At 50.3% G+C, this 14,755-nt stretch overlaps 1 long non-coding RNA gene across 4 annotated transcripts in view; it reads right to left on the bottom strand.

Annotated features, from left to right (window-relative positions):
- LOC146431442 (uncharacterized) overlaps positions 1-14,755 on the bottom strand; it is a 51,708-nt gene that overhangs the window by 14,261 nt on the left and 22,692 nt on the right. The window lies entirely within an intron of this gene.

Here is a 14,755-nt window from a genome sequence, read left to right as displayed (position 1 = left end):
CCCTCTGTGCCGGTGCTGCGCCCACCCCGGGGAGCCCCCGCGGGGAATGGGGCTGTTCGGGACCCCCGGGGGCAGCAGGAAGGGGACAGCGGGGTGATGCTCCCGGCAAAACTGCTCATCCCACAAGGAGGCTTCTCCTTCCTCTTCCTCTCACCCCTCGGCTGCCCTGCCCATGATGCAGCACTCGGTCCTGCCCCGAGGAGCCAAACCGAGCCGAGCGAGGGAGCCTGGAATAGTGTGTTATTAAAGTCTGGGAAGTGAAGGGAGTCCAAGCAAAAGGAAAGGTTGGGTTTCTGCTGCTTTCCTGCGGTTGGCATTCTGGAAAGGCTGCTGGAGGACACACACACGTCTCGGGACAGAGCTGTGGGACACAGCGCTGGCCACCACGAGGCTGTGGGACATTGTCCCCTCGGGGGCTCGGCAAGGACCGAGGCAGCCCCGCAGCCCCTGGCCGTGCTCATCCCTGCAGCTCTCCCTGGCACTGGGGTGTCCCCACCTCCACACAGCCACCCCCAGCACTGCTGCACCCCACAGCTCTCTCCCCACGGCCCAAAAGCCTTCCTTGAGCACAGGTTATGCCAAACCACTTCAGGATGTCCTGGCTGAGACAGGGCTGGGGACAGCACATCTATTCCCAGATGGGCCATGACTCTGCTTTTAGAGCCAGTACCTGAAGAATTCCCAAGCTGTGTGGGGAGTTGGGCTAAACCTCTGTCCAGGGTAGTGGAACAGTGTAAATCTGTTCGTTAAAGAGGAGCTCTTTCCGTGAGGAAAGTCCCATTGGGAAGAACGGAGGGATTTTCCAGAGCCAAGCCTGCCAAACCTCTGCCTCAGCATCACCACTGCTCCTGCAGGTTGGGCTCTGCTCAGCACGTGCAGCAATTAGTTCTGGCTCGTGAGGGTGGCTTGTGGCAAGTGCTAATCCCAGCTCCGGGTCGAGCCCCTCAGGAGCAGGAGAGGCCCTCCTTCCCAGCCCTGGCTCCTCCCGAGACACTGAGCATCCGAAAGCAGCAGCTTTGTGTAATCCCCGCACAAAGAGGTGGTCACTGCTAATGGGTTTGCATGCTTAATTCTCCCTGGCCCTTCCTGGCTCTCAGGGTTTTCCCTTCCCCACTGACTCGGTGCTGCAGGAAACTCTGCTTCCCACATTAAGCAGATTGTCTGCAGCAGGACAGGCAAACGCATTGATCCCGCTGAATTCCAGAGCCGTGACACCGCGGCGTTTCCGGGACATGAATCCTCTGTCACTCACATCCTTCCCTGCCCTGCTTCCGGAGCTGAGCCAGGACACGTTGATCAATCCATCACCCGAGGCACGGAGCATCTTCAACCCCCCTGCTCTTCTCCTGGGACCATCTGCTGTCACCTCCAAACCCCCGAGGAACCCTGGTGCTCGTGGTGATCACCGAGACACCTCCCAGCCCTGCCAGGGCCAGCCCTGCCCAGCACAGCCCACATCAGGGGCTCCTGGGGGTGGGCATGCTTGGGACACTCCCCACCACCCCAAATTGACTGCTTTCTGCAGAAATCCTCCCAGCTTGTGTTTCCTCCTTTTGGAGGAGAGAAGGTGGAAATCACATCCACACCCACATGTGCCAAAAGAGCCAACCTCTGCAACATGCCTCAATTAAAAAGGGTTTCTAGGCTCAGATTAGCAAATTCTGGCCCTGTTTGGGAAGGAAGGGCTGTCACAGCACTGCTGGGCAGGACACTGGGCAGGAAAATCATTTCCAGGCAAACCATAAAAGTTACAACTCGGTAACTCAGGCTGCAAGGTTTGTGCTCCTCAGAGAACGAGGCGTCAAGCTCAGGTCCAAACCCTGCTCTCCAAGGACAGTTCCAGCTTTCCAAAGCAAATGCAAGCACAACTCAAAGCCATCTGAATCCAATCGCTGCTCACTCGAGCAGATCCCCCTTGTCACTGAGCACGGAAATTCAATATATGGGAAGAACTTGCAACAAAAAAAATTGAAATTTTGTTTATTTTCCTAGCAGGAGTTTGGCCTAAACCTTTTACTTTTGGAAAGAGAGTCAGTAACTCTGTCACTTCTCTTTTTACCCTCCTTTAATTACTTTTCTAACCTAAATGAGAACCAAGAGGAAGGCTTGGGGCACTATCACAGTGCCAGAGGACATCTGGCCAAAGATGCAATTCCAAAATGAGACACTGCATAATGAATTATAACCAAAACACTGGTTTACTAATGTTCCCCACAATCTGGACAGGTTTTCCCCAATACAATTTTTTTTTTCTAGCCAAACAACCTGCCTAAGAAAGAGCTCGGGAATGGCATCCATAAGGATGTCAGCTGTCAGTGCAGATGCCTTTGTGTCCGAAGGAAAAGGCACACAGACACTGTGCTTTGGCTTCAGCTGCACCAACACCGTGAGGAAACCCTCAGCCCCACTCAACCCAGGCTGCTGTGCTGGGTAACTCAGCCCCTCCACACGCCGGGCTCTAGCTCTCTGTGTGCTCCGTGCAGTTTATATCGTGCTAAGCCCATCTAGAGAGCGAACCATTTCCCCCTGCTCAGCAGCGCTGCTGCTCCTGCCCAGCCCCGCCGCACGCCGCTAAGCCGCAGCGATTAGCGCTGTCCCCACCAAGGGCAGAGAGGTCCTCTCAGCTCCTGAACGCCCTCTGCTCCCCCAGCCTGCTCTGGGCTGGGGCTGTGGAGCAGACCTTCCTCCCCTGCAGACCCCTGATTCATTAATTCATTAATACACTCATCCATTCTGTGCCCATGGGCTGGGTCTCAGTGTGCACAGTGCAGCTCCATGGACCATCCTGCTCCCCCTGCCAGGAGCTGCTCCGTTCTGCTCCTCAAGCCCTTCAAAACCAGCTCTTCTCCTTCCTCACCCAACTGGAGGCTTTACCTCATGTTTTTAGTGAAATCCTATTTCTGCTGTCCCTCATTGCTCACTCAGCTGCTGCCCACATTCCCAGCCCCTGCTGTCCAGCACTGCTGCAGCTCCCACACCCCACAGCTCCACCCCACAGCTCCACCCCACTGCTGCCCACCCCATCTCAGCTCTGCCCCTGTAACCAACCAGCCATCACACCCCACAGCTCCACCCCACTGCTGCCCACCCCATCTCAGCTCTGCCCCTGTAACCAACCAGCCATCACACCCCACACAAGAGTTAAACCAGCCTGGACAGTTTCTTCTGCCCCACTTTGCTGCCTGAACACCATCCAACAGCAATTCCACAGCACAATAACCCCAGGCAGGAGCACTGAGGCTCTGCAGGGACAGACGACGCGACAGCAGCAGCAGCACTGCCACCCCGTTCTCTCCGGGATTTTCCCCCAAAGCCATTTCCACTCACAAACACAAATCAGTTCTGTTTCCCCAAGCTGCCAGCCCTGAACCCCCAGTGTGGCTCTCCCCCCTCGCAGGCTGTGCTGCCTGGCCCTGTCCCAGACTTGTCCCCAAACTTGTCCCCACACTTGTCCCCACACTTGTCCCCACACTTGTCCCCACACTTGTCCCCGCAGGGCACAGAGACCCCAAGCATCCCTGCAGGGCCAACACAAACTGCAGTGTTATGCGTGGGACACCACGCATAACACTGGCAAATCTGCAAATAAGTGTTGAAAATAAGGAGAAAAGGAGAAATAAAAGGAGCCAGAGGAAGGAATCTGCTCGGGGAACAGCTCCATCTGGGCTTGGCACTGGGGTGCACTCACCACATGGCTGCTGAAGGGACCACGGGCTCTGGCCAGCGACAGAGCTGCTGGCCCTGGCCCCGCAGGGATTCGGCCACTTCAAACGCTGGGGCTGCAGGAATTCTCTGCTGAAACCCCACAGCCAGGGATTCCTGAAAAAAGAAAATAGGTGGGTGATTCCCTCACCTCCCTGCCCTGCCAGGCTGGGAGCTGTGAGCAGCATTACCTCAGGTCTCTGTCCCACAAAGTCATTGCTTCCTGCCTGGGCTTTATTTGTCCCACGTGTTTATTTTCTATACAGTTTGTCCTGAAATGTGGCAGTTTGGACTTTCGAGGCTTTCCTGCCCCACTGGGGTAAATCCAGCATGTGGGATGACAGAGATGGAATCAGCCAGAGCTGATTCTGTGCTCTGGCTACTGCCAGTTCCACGGAGGCTCTGTGGGCTTTGGGGATTTTTGTTTCTTGGCTTTTTTTTTTTGGCTTTTTTTTTTTTTTCCAACTGAACTGGTGCTTTTAGCACTTCCTAGCTTAAATATTTTCAAAAGTTAGAAATAAAAAAAAAAAAAAAAGCTCTCCTGAGATTTACCTTTCCAGGTTGTCATGAAAATAAGAGAATCTTGCAGGATGCCCTGGGTGATTGCTGGGATGTGCCAATGGAACAGCGACCACAGGTCCTGTTCTGGGGGTGTAACTGCTCCCCCTCCTCACCAGGACCTTAATTCTGGGCATTTTTGGACAGAACTTCTCTGTGATGATGACAGCAGGATGCTCAGCCCCAGCTGGAGCAGTGCCATGACCCTCCCCCAGCCCAAGGATCAAGAATGAGAATTAAAGGAAAGGAAAGAAAGAAAAAAAAAAACCCTTTGAAATCAGTTTTAAGTAAACAAAAAATTGATCTCACAAGCTTCAGTAACCACAGGCATAAATTTGGGGTTGGCTGAGCTCTGTTTTGCTTGGGTTCTTCTGCATCACATATGAAGTCTATTTCAGGATGATTTGCTTGAGCAGTTCAGCACATCCCCAGGGCCAGCATGCACTGCACAGTCACCCAGGAGCCACTGCTGTCCCCATGGCCACGGGCAGAGCAGAGCTGGTCTGGAGGGCAAACAAAGCCCCTCATCCCCTGGGCTCCACTACCATGGGCAAGCTCTGGCATGAGCTCTACACTGAGCTGCTCACTTCTCCTGCTGCTGGCCACAATTTCAGCTACTCTGAGCCTGCTGCCTGTTTTTATCCACAGCTGAACAGCCTGGGAGGAGACCCTGGATGGCTGTCCTTGCTCCACGACAGGCAGCTGTGGCAGCTGTCACCTCCCCAGGTGAGGGGACAGAGACACAGCTCAACCAGCTCTGGCTGTGCCAGCTCAGCTCTGGAGAGAGGGAAAGCAGAGCCCAGCCTGAGGAGCAGCAGAATTGCAAAGCTGGAGGGAAAGCAGAGCCCAGTGAAAGGAACAGCAGGAGAATTGCAGAGCTGGAGGGAAAGCAGAGCCCAGCCTAGGAGCAGCAGGAGAACTGCAGAGCTGCAGGAAGAACATCCAACCGCAGCCTTCCGGAGAGATAAGAGCCCAGGAGCTCCTGTGCTCCCAGCCAGAGGGAAGGCAGGGAGCTGCTGACAGCCTGGCCCTGGACTGTCCTCTGCTTCCCAGCCTTCCACCAGCTCCAGCAGCAGCTACTGCCTGCCCTGAGTGCCCTCAGTGCTCCCAGGCTCAGAACTCACTGCCATAGCCAAAAGCTACTCCTTCCCTTCCTGGTGGCTAAGCAGGAACAGGGGGGCAGAGCCCTGCATGTATCCTCATGGGAGAGAGGAGGACAGGCTTGGCTGGGAGCAGCACCCAGGTAATGGGGTGAGGGGAGCAGGACCCCCAGGTAACTTGGGGAAGGGAGCAGGAGCCCCAGGTAATGAGAGAAAAGGGGAGCAGGACCAACAGGTAATGGGGTACAAGGGAAAAAGGACCCCCAGGTAAGGGGGATGAGCTCGGAGCTCAGGGATGGATGGAGCCCAATGCAGAAGCACAAGTCCAGCACAGAACAGTGCAGGCTGCTGGGAAATCAAAGTATTAATTGCTGGGGCTGACACATCTCTGCTGAGGCTGGAGGCCACACACAGCTGGAGCTTCACACCTATAAAACACCAGCACTTCATCCCCAATATTCTGCATTCAAAGAATGGCTGCTGTTATCTTCCAAAATTCTCTGATTAAAATCCATGTGTAACTGGCACGACTGCAGGTTGGCTGCATTTATTCCTTCACCGTGAGTGAATTGTTCAGTTTTCCAGAATCCCAACACAGAAACCCTCCCCAGTGAGATGAACAGGATGTGCTTTTAGTGGTTTAGCAACTGTGCATCCTGTGTGTCCTTCGTGACAGCCATGAGTCCCATCACTGCGTTAAGCACATCTGCACTTTTGTAGTAATTCTATATAAATATATATTTATATTGGGTCCAGGAGTTGGACTCAATGATCCCTGTGGGTCTCTTCCAACACAGGATATTCTACTATTCTGTGATATATTTGTCATACATTCAGGAAGGCTGACTTTTCAAAGTCTTGCAGGGCTTAGGACAAGCAACAATTATAATCAGGAAAAGAGCAGAGCGAGACATCTCCCATCTTTTTATGGAATAAAAGTCCCATTTTTATCATTATAGGGATAGATCTGATATTAAACTCAAGCTACCTGAATACAGGAAAAAACCCCAGGGTTCTACAAAGAAAATTCCATACTATTGCTGTCAGATTTTAACATTCCTAGACAGATAGAAAATGTATTTCTCACCTGTCACATGAAATGATCTGGAATTGGCTCAGATGTGGAGCATCACCTTGCACAGAACCTGGATCTCTTCCCCTCACAACAGCAACTCCAACCCCTCTGTGCTCTTTGCGCATCCCTGGATGGAAAGAATAATTCCAATTATCTATTAGCTGCAATTATTTGGCATTAGTGAGTTTCTGCATTTTGCTGCTGGTGCTTAAAACCTGCCATGGTTGGCTGAGGAAGCCTGAGGATAGCCCAGGAAGTTTCTTAAGTTCGGTTTCTATCAAGATGTTTAACTTTTTAATGCATTTTTATGCTTTGGCCAATTTTATTCAGATCTAATAGATCTCATCTCTGTACCAGGAGCATCTGCCCTGCTATGGAGGAGCAGCATCTCCAAAGGCACAAGGGACAAACCCCCTGTCCCCCTGGATGTCCTCCCTGTCCAAACCCCCAGAGCAGCCTGCCATGTCCCACTCCAGAGCACAGGAGCCCAAACCACCTGCTGCAAGGGGGAAATGACAATGGCAGGGAGAAAAGGCAGATTTGATTGTGTCTGGAGAACTGCAGCACCGTGAAGCTGAAGTATTTAAATAGACAAGAATCTTTTGTCCAGGAAACTGAGCACTAATAATAACATTTCCTCCTGCAAAGAAGGCTCCTTCCCAGCTGCTTTGCACGGTCTCTGCCTCCTCCTGTTCTCTGGCACTGTCCCAGACCTTGTCACCCCCCTTTCCCCTCCCAGCCTATGCAACACCCCATGGTTTTCCAGGCTGCCTTCACTCCACTCCCCAGCTTTCCCTCCTCCACCAAACATCCGGATTTTCTATTTGATTCCCTGCTCTGTTTTCTCCTCCAGGCTGTCTTGGCAAACACACACCGAAAGGAGGAAGCCTCTCCTCTGTGGCTGTGGTGCCCAGAGCCATGGCACAGCCCAGCTCCCCATCCTTACTGGTCCTGCTCATACAGACATCCCACTCAGGGAACACAGGACACCAGGACAGAGTCACCATCCTTTCCCAAATGCCCACAGCTTCCCAGAGCTATGGGGGAATTTTAAAAGGGATGAAAGAGGACACAGCCCAACATTCCATCTGCTCGTCAACTTTCCAAACCCTGGCCAGAGTGTGGAGGTGCTCCAGCTCTGCAACCAGCTACAAATTATTGAATTATTCATTCATTTCCTACGGGCAAACTTCCCGAGTCAGTCCTAAAGCAAACCCACCCCAGGACACCAGTCCCATGTGTGGGTGTCAGGATCCACTGCTGAAAAAATATTGTTCCATCGAGACTGAGGTGTCCTGACAGTGTTGCTGCAAAATCTTTGTTGGTTCTACTAAAATAAATTGGATTTAATGCTGGTTTGATCTCTTGAGTTCAACAGGACCAAAATCCTACTCTACACCCTCAAGCCAGCCTTGGAGCAGAGGATGGGTATGGAGTTAGAAGGGCTGCAAGATATTAATGAAAATATCAAAATTAGGGTCCAGGTTTCCATACACAAAACCCTAAAGAAACTGGATCCCAAGCCCCAGTTTTAATTAAATACTAGCTTGGAATATTATAAAAATCCAGGAAGTAACATGTAATTAGGCATCTACAAAGCTGACAACTCAAATTATTCTATTGATTTGAAATACAGTGTGTCCAAATGCATTTTACATATGTATTCAACTTGTTAGTTTAATAAATTTGTGGCGACAACACACAAATGTGTGTCTGATTTTAGAAACAAGTGGCTAAATCCCTGACCCATTCATCTGCAGGAAAAAAGTGAAACAAAAGGCTTCACTCCTTTTATTTTATTTTATTCTTACACAAGTAATGATTTAGAAAATGTACATTATCATCAACACTGTAATCACCATCCCGAGTCTGTAATTCCACCAGGGAAGTCTGCACTGCACATAAACTAAATCTACTGGGGGCTGTTGAAGTTTAAGTTCCTTAAGAATTATTTTTAAGTTCCTCTCCATCAAGGATGTTATAAGTAATGAGAGCAGCTGCAATTGTGGCTTTTTAGAAAGTGTTCTCCCAGCTTGTTCTAGAAAAGCTGCTTTAGAGGTTGTGATGCTGAGCCCGTGGTGCCTGGGCTGGCTGGTATAAAGGAGCTACATTTTACCTGGCATCTGGCTGAGCTTATATTTTCATTTGTAAAAATTGAAAAATTCTTGGAAGAACTCCACAGCCTACCAAAAAAAAAAAAAATCTTCTTGAAAACTAGTTAGGAGTTGATGATAATTCCACTTTGGGCAGGAAGGAAGGGTTTAGGCTGGATGTCCCTGGGTGAGTGGGGAGGATGTAAAACCACAGCCCTGCTCAGGTCCCACTCCCAGCCCAGGCTCTGCTCAATGGGACAAAACCCCCATTTCCAGGAGATTCATTAAACATCTTCCGCAGAACCAAATTACTTTTATAAGCACTAAGTCATTCTGAATATGTGAAAACTTTCTGAATGGAGCTCAAATCCATCTTTTCCTTTGATACATCCCTAGAAGGAACCTCAAATATTAAATCCTGAGAAATGTAAACAAAACCATGTAAAAGCAGAGACATCCTTGATGTACAATATACTTGATAGGTACAATGGGACCCCTTATGCCAGAGATACAGGGAAACATTCACAGATATCACAGCAAAATTCAAATTCTGATTTATCCCTGCAGTTAGCTACAGCCAGGGTACAATTCTGGTTAGAGTGTCTATTTGCCTAATATAGAGATATATATATAGATATAGATAGATATATAGATATAGATTAGATATAGATATAGATATAGATATAGATATATAGATATAGATAGATATATTTAATAGCCTTAATGAGCTTTGGAGTGATCCTGTGTTGGGACAAGAACAGGTCATTATTTGGAAGGAGCTGCTGTAACTTCCACATGAGAAAAAGGCTGCAAAATAACCAAAAGGGAGCTGTACAAGGACAGATAAATGACGTCTCCTCTGCGCAGAGGGAAAAACCTGCCATGCTATTCATTTCTTTCCAACAAATGTCCAGATTGCAGGTGCTTAACATGGATTAGCAAAGGTCTAGAATCCTAGAATTCTACAATCCTAGAATCCTAGAATTCAGCTTTACTTTGTCTATTTCTTTACTGACATAAGTCACAGAATCACTTAGAATCATGGAATGGTTAAGGTTGGAAAAGACCTCTAAGACCAGATCCAACCATCAGTCCTTCACCACCACCACCTTCACCACCAAACCATGTCCTTGAGGGCTAGATCCACATATTTTAGGAGCACTTCCAAAGGATTTCTGCAGCTCCATAGCTTTATATGAAGGTTTATGTACCATATAGAAATAAAGAGCTGATGAGAGGCAAAGCTGGGGAGCAGAGCAGTGCAGCACCTCCCCAGCTCCTGCCCAGCACATCCTGGAGCTGGGATGTGTCCAGCTCTGCTCACCCCCATACCAGGCTACTTGAGGGATCACCACCTTGGAAAAGGGGAATGAAAACAAGATAGATGTGTCCTGCTAATTCCTTTGCCAGCAGCCCACATAACTGGGATGTGCACATCAAAAACCCTGACTGTCCCTTGTCCCCCGCAGAGCTCCGGAGCTGCACCACGTCCCGAACTCATAAATGTTTCATTGCACTTCTGGAAAACAGGCACTGCTTTTGAGCAGTCTATGAAACAATATTGTAAACAGCTCAGCTATTCTCCCCTCTGGCCTTGGCAGAGCCAAGAACAATGTGCATTCAGGGATGGAAACCCTCCGCCTTGGGCATCCTGATCCAGGGATGCTCAGCATTGCCTTCCCACTGCACCAGGGATGGGTGGTGGGGCTGGATGGGTCATGGTACAAAAGGAGCCAGGCAAGGGAGAGGACTTAGGGTGAGCAAACCCACGGCTGACAGGGATTGCAGGATTTAAGCTGGATCCAGTGAACACCCCGGGCTGGATGCGCCTGCCTGAAAAACAAAAAAAATCCAATAAAATGGGCAGATGGTCCTGGAGATGCAGGGGGAAGGGGGGCTGGAAACAAGGAAACCAGATATTAAAAAATGTAAATGAGAGGGAAATTATAAAAAGCATAAAGCTCCTGTCCCTGAGGGAACAGCTGTGTATGCTAATCCCTCCTGGGCTGCTCCTTTTGGATCTCCCTTCCTTCCTTCCTCCGTCCCTCTCTAATAGCTCCCTTGTTCCTGCTGGACAAAACCGGCCCTTTGTGGCTGCTCTCAGAACAACATTAAAAACAGGAATAGGGAAATTGTAAACAGGAGGCTTTTGGCCTACAGGCCAAGGCACACACCGGCCTCTGAGGTCTACTTCATGCTAAGCAAAGAAACAGATCTTTGTTGCTAAAGGGATTAGGGCTGCGGGATTTCGGAGGCTCGGCAGAGGCATTCAGCTGGCCTGAAGTGGGGGCTTTGTAAAGAGATACCTCCATTATGGCCCCGCCAGCGGAAACGGCTCCCGCTCTTTATGCGCCGCGGTAATGCGATATTGTTGGGGGCTGAAGGGCTCTCCTGAACCAGCCCTATCTGCTCAATGGCAAATTCTTTCCCTGCTAAATGGATGGGGGGAATTACCTTTCCTGGGGGGCAGGGATGCTGCCCATCTTTAACCCTTAGGTGCTCTGGTTGGAGCCACCACAGGCAGAGCCCGCGGGCACCGTGGCCTTCCAGATGAGCATTTGCCACCCGCGAGGGTTTGGTGTCAAATTCCTCATCCAGCAAATGAGCACAATATCCATCACCTGCGTTATTCCAAAGCACACCTTTGCTCTCGGGGTGCCAACAGGCCACACCACAAGCCCCAGCACAGCCCTTGAGCAGAACCATCCATGGCACCACATCTTCCCTCTGCCCAGGGTCAGTGCCCTGCGTGGGGTTTTGGCTCTACACACTCTGGCTGTACCTTTTCCTCTTTTTTTATGGCTTTAGAAATAATCAGCCAACTCCTTTCTGATGAACAATAACCTACATTCAGGTTTGCATTAAGATTATCCCTCAGTTCACACAGCCTACACCACCTCTATGTAAGTGTTATGGATTTTTCCGTGGTTGACTTCTAATTAAATTCCCCAGCTGAGCTCAAGAGCCATGGGAAGCCAGGCAAGATCCCAAACACCATGGTACTGCCAGCCCCTGTGCTTCCAGTGGGAATCCCTCCTGGAAAAGACAGCAGGGAGCACTGAGCCTGCCAGAGCTGAACCAACTCCACAGCACAAGCACCCTCTGCCTTCATGTTTGTAGGGAATGGGACATCAGGGATGGCTGGTCACACTTCTCTTTTCCCCCAAAACTGATAGCATTTGCAATTGGAAGGTGGTTCTGCTCTGGAAAAAGAATAGAAATTCACTGCAACATTTAGAGAGGAGAATAAAAATGAAATAATTTGCATCTGGGGCTGTTGGATGTGAGATTCTGCTCAGGTTGTACCAGCGTTGCTGGTGAGCTGCTGCTGGCTGTCACATCTGCCACCACCCCTCTGCCACCCACCCTTCTCCAGTGCCACTGGGGTGTCCCAGGGCTGTGTGGGGAGAGGGAAGGGAAGAGCTGGGTTTGCTGGCACTGTGCTAAGCCATTCTAATTTTTCAACAACACAAACTGCTCCCACTGGAATGAAGCTCCCTAAAGCACATTAATTTGAAGTCTACAGGTTGGCCTGATAATAAAAGCCAATTTGCATGCAATCCATCTTTAATTTTTTTTTCAGGCACTGCCTAAATTTCAGTCTTCTCCTTTCTGGCTCCAGTTTCAGACTCTCTTCCCAGGAAAATGTTTGTAAAAATAATTTGCTATAATTAGAAAAACATTTCATTGGAAATTCATTACTGGAAGCCTGTCCTGCCAGTGGGAGCTCAGCAGGCTCCAGGACACCTCTTTTGGTGACATGTTCCTGCTGAACTGACAAGCCAAGTGACGCCCATGTTTGCTACAAGAGCTGGGCTTTGAGTTCCAGCTCCCAGAATCAAAGGGCTGTGTGTGGTTTGCTACATCCATTAAAAACATCTCTTGCCTCCGGTCCCTGTGCCTGGGGAGAATCCTGACTCCTGACAAGAACGGGAATAACAAGAGCAGGATATCTGTTATTTTGAGGGTATTTCGTGCAATACCTGCCCAGGTGTGGCAGTGCCCTGAGAGCTGGAGCTGGAGCTGTTTCTAGAAATCAGTGTTTGGCCTCAGAAACACAGACACAACCTCTAATCCTGCCCTGGGTAAAAGCTGGGAGCCACCAGCCCTCGGGAGAAGGGAGAACATCATGGCAAGGACCAGGTGAATTTGGATGGTGTCACCAAGCCCAATCACTGCCCGAGGTTTGGGTGTTGCAGCACTCAGGGTGAGGAGCTCTGTCACCCCAAGCCCTCCCTGGGTCAGCACAAAGGCTGCCCACAACTGGACACCAGAATTCCAGCCAGGGATCAGCATTCCCTTCGCCATCCCTCTCTCCACCCCTCTGCAGCCCTTGGGATGCAGCATCCCACCCACAGTGCTGCACAAATCCTCTGCTCTCCCCACCCCAGAGCTTCATTCCCAGCAAGGAAAAGCACAGTTTGCTCAAGTTTGCTGAAAAGGGAAATGGCACAAAAAGGCAATCCCTGATCACATCCCTCTGGTCTGGGATTCTGAGCTTTGAATATTCCTGCAGGTCTGGGACTTTCCAAGCACAGGGAGAGCAGGCTGGGGGCTGAGGGATGGTAACTCTCTGACCAATTACACAGTAATTAAAAGACCCACCAAGAAAGCTTTGCATATGGACTGTAATTAGTACACCACAGTCCTGCCAGAAAAACACAAAAGAGGATCTCGGGCAGCTCGGAGGATGCATATGGCTTGTGTAGGTGGAGAGACCTAAGAGACTGTTCCTTTGGGGAGGAAGTGGATTTTCCCTCTCCTATAATCTTGTTAAATTACCCTGGTTTTAAATCAATGATTTATATCTCCCTCTTCAAATCCAGAGGGGAAAAAAAGCCCCAAACCCTCTCTAAACAGCCAGTGTGTGACAAGCAATACATTTTCACTTTCATTTACCCTCACACTGCAAAGTTCACTCAGCAAACCAGAAGTGTTAAAGGAAAATACTGGGAAGGATTGGTTAAAAAGAAAACCTTGGCTGAAGTGAGATGGAAAACAGATTTCCCGGGTTAGGTAAGTATCAGAAAATAATACATAATGTTAGACATCTGAAAAGGGAAGTAGGAAAATATTTAGGAATTTGCATAACCATTTGCAGCCTAAGAAAAGCACAGAAAAACAGTTTCATTAGGAAAGGACACTGCAAGCAGTGCCAGGAGGTGCCACACTCTGGGATCTTCCTGGGAAACAGCCATATCCTGTGCCCAGCACTGCTTCTCTGGGAGTGCCTGTGAGGAGCTGGCTGAGGATTCCCAAACAGATTCTCGTCTGCCCTTTGGGTTTCAGGGAACCTCCCTCCCTTCTCAACCAAGTTTGCATCTGTGGAGGTCCTGCAGCTTTCAGGGGGAATCATCTCTTAGCAACACTCACAAAAATAAAATAAAGCTAGGCCCAGCACAGACATGGAACTGAGGCCACCTGCACCAGGGAGCACTCCAAGGCTCTCCAATTAACATCTCTTCAACCTTCCCATTTTGAGAAAGCCCCACTGGGCTTTGGGCTGTGGAGCACCAAGCCTTCATTATTTGAAAGCCAGCCTGGGCTGCACTAAAAGAAGGGTGGGCACAGCTCAGGGGAGGTGATTCCTCCCTCTCTTCCACTCCAGTGAGGAGTGGAACACTGGAGCACTGTGTGCAACTCTGGGGTCCCCAGCACAGGAGGGACCTGGGGCTACTGCAGTGAGTCCAGAGGAGGCCATGGAGATGCCCCAAGGCCAAGTGCTCCAAGATCAAACAGCTCTGTCCTGCAGCCCAAATGCCCCACGTCAGACGTCACCAGCAGTGACAGCGGGGAGGAACTGCGTGTCCCAGAGCCAGGAGGAAGCACTGACATCACCCATGGACGTCTTTAGCCCTGCTGACTCACTGCTGTTTCCCCCAGCAGGAAGAACATCCGAGCCCCAGCAGCATTCCCAGTGCAGTGTCACACTGCTGGACGTGGGGCTGAGCGACACACGGGAACCCAAAAAAACCCTTTTCTATTTCTGGGCCCTGGCTGAGGTGGATGGAAATCACCAGGCTCTCCATTCCCACGGGAAGCCATGAATAACCTCCTGAGCACTGCCCCATCCTTTGTGCTATTATGGGATGCAGAGCGGCAGCCATGGGGTTAGGGAGTCCCTGTCCTCCTTCCCCAGCAGGCACTGCCCTGGCAGGGCTCAGGATGGGACTCTGTGCCTGACCCCACTGCCCACAGCCTGATGGAGAGCAAATCCCCCACGTGGC

This window comes from Lichenostomus cassidix, chromosome 13 (genome assembly GCF_008360975.1).
Source record: "Lichenostomus cassidix isolate B80296 chromosome 13, HeHo_3.0, whole genome shotgun sequence".
In the NCBI taxonomy this organism is placed as follows: Eukaryota; Metazoa; Chordata; class Aves; order Passeriformes; family Meliphagidae; genus Lichenostomus; species Lichenostomus cassidix.
The sequence above is the reverse complement of the archived record's forward strand: the minus strand, read 5'-3'. Positions and strand labels throughout refer to the sequence as shown.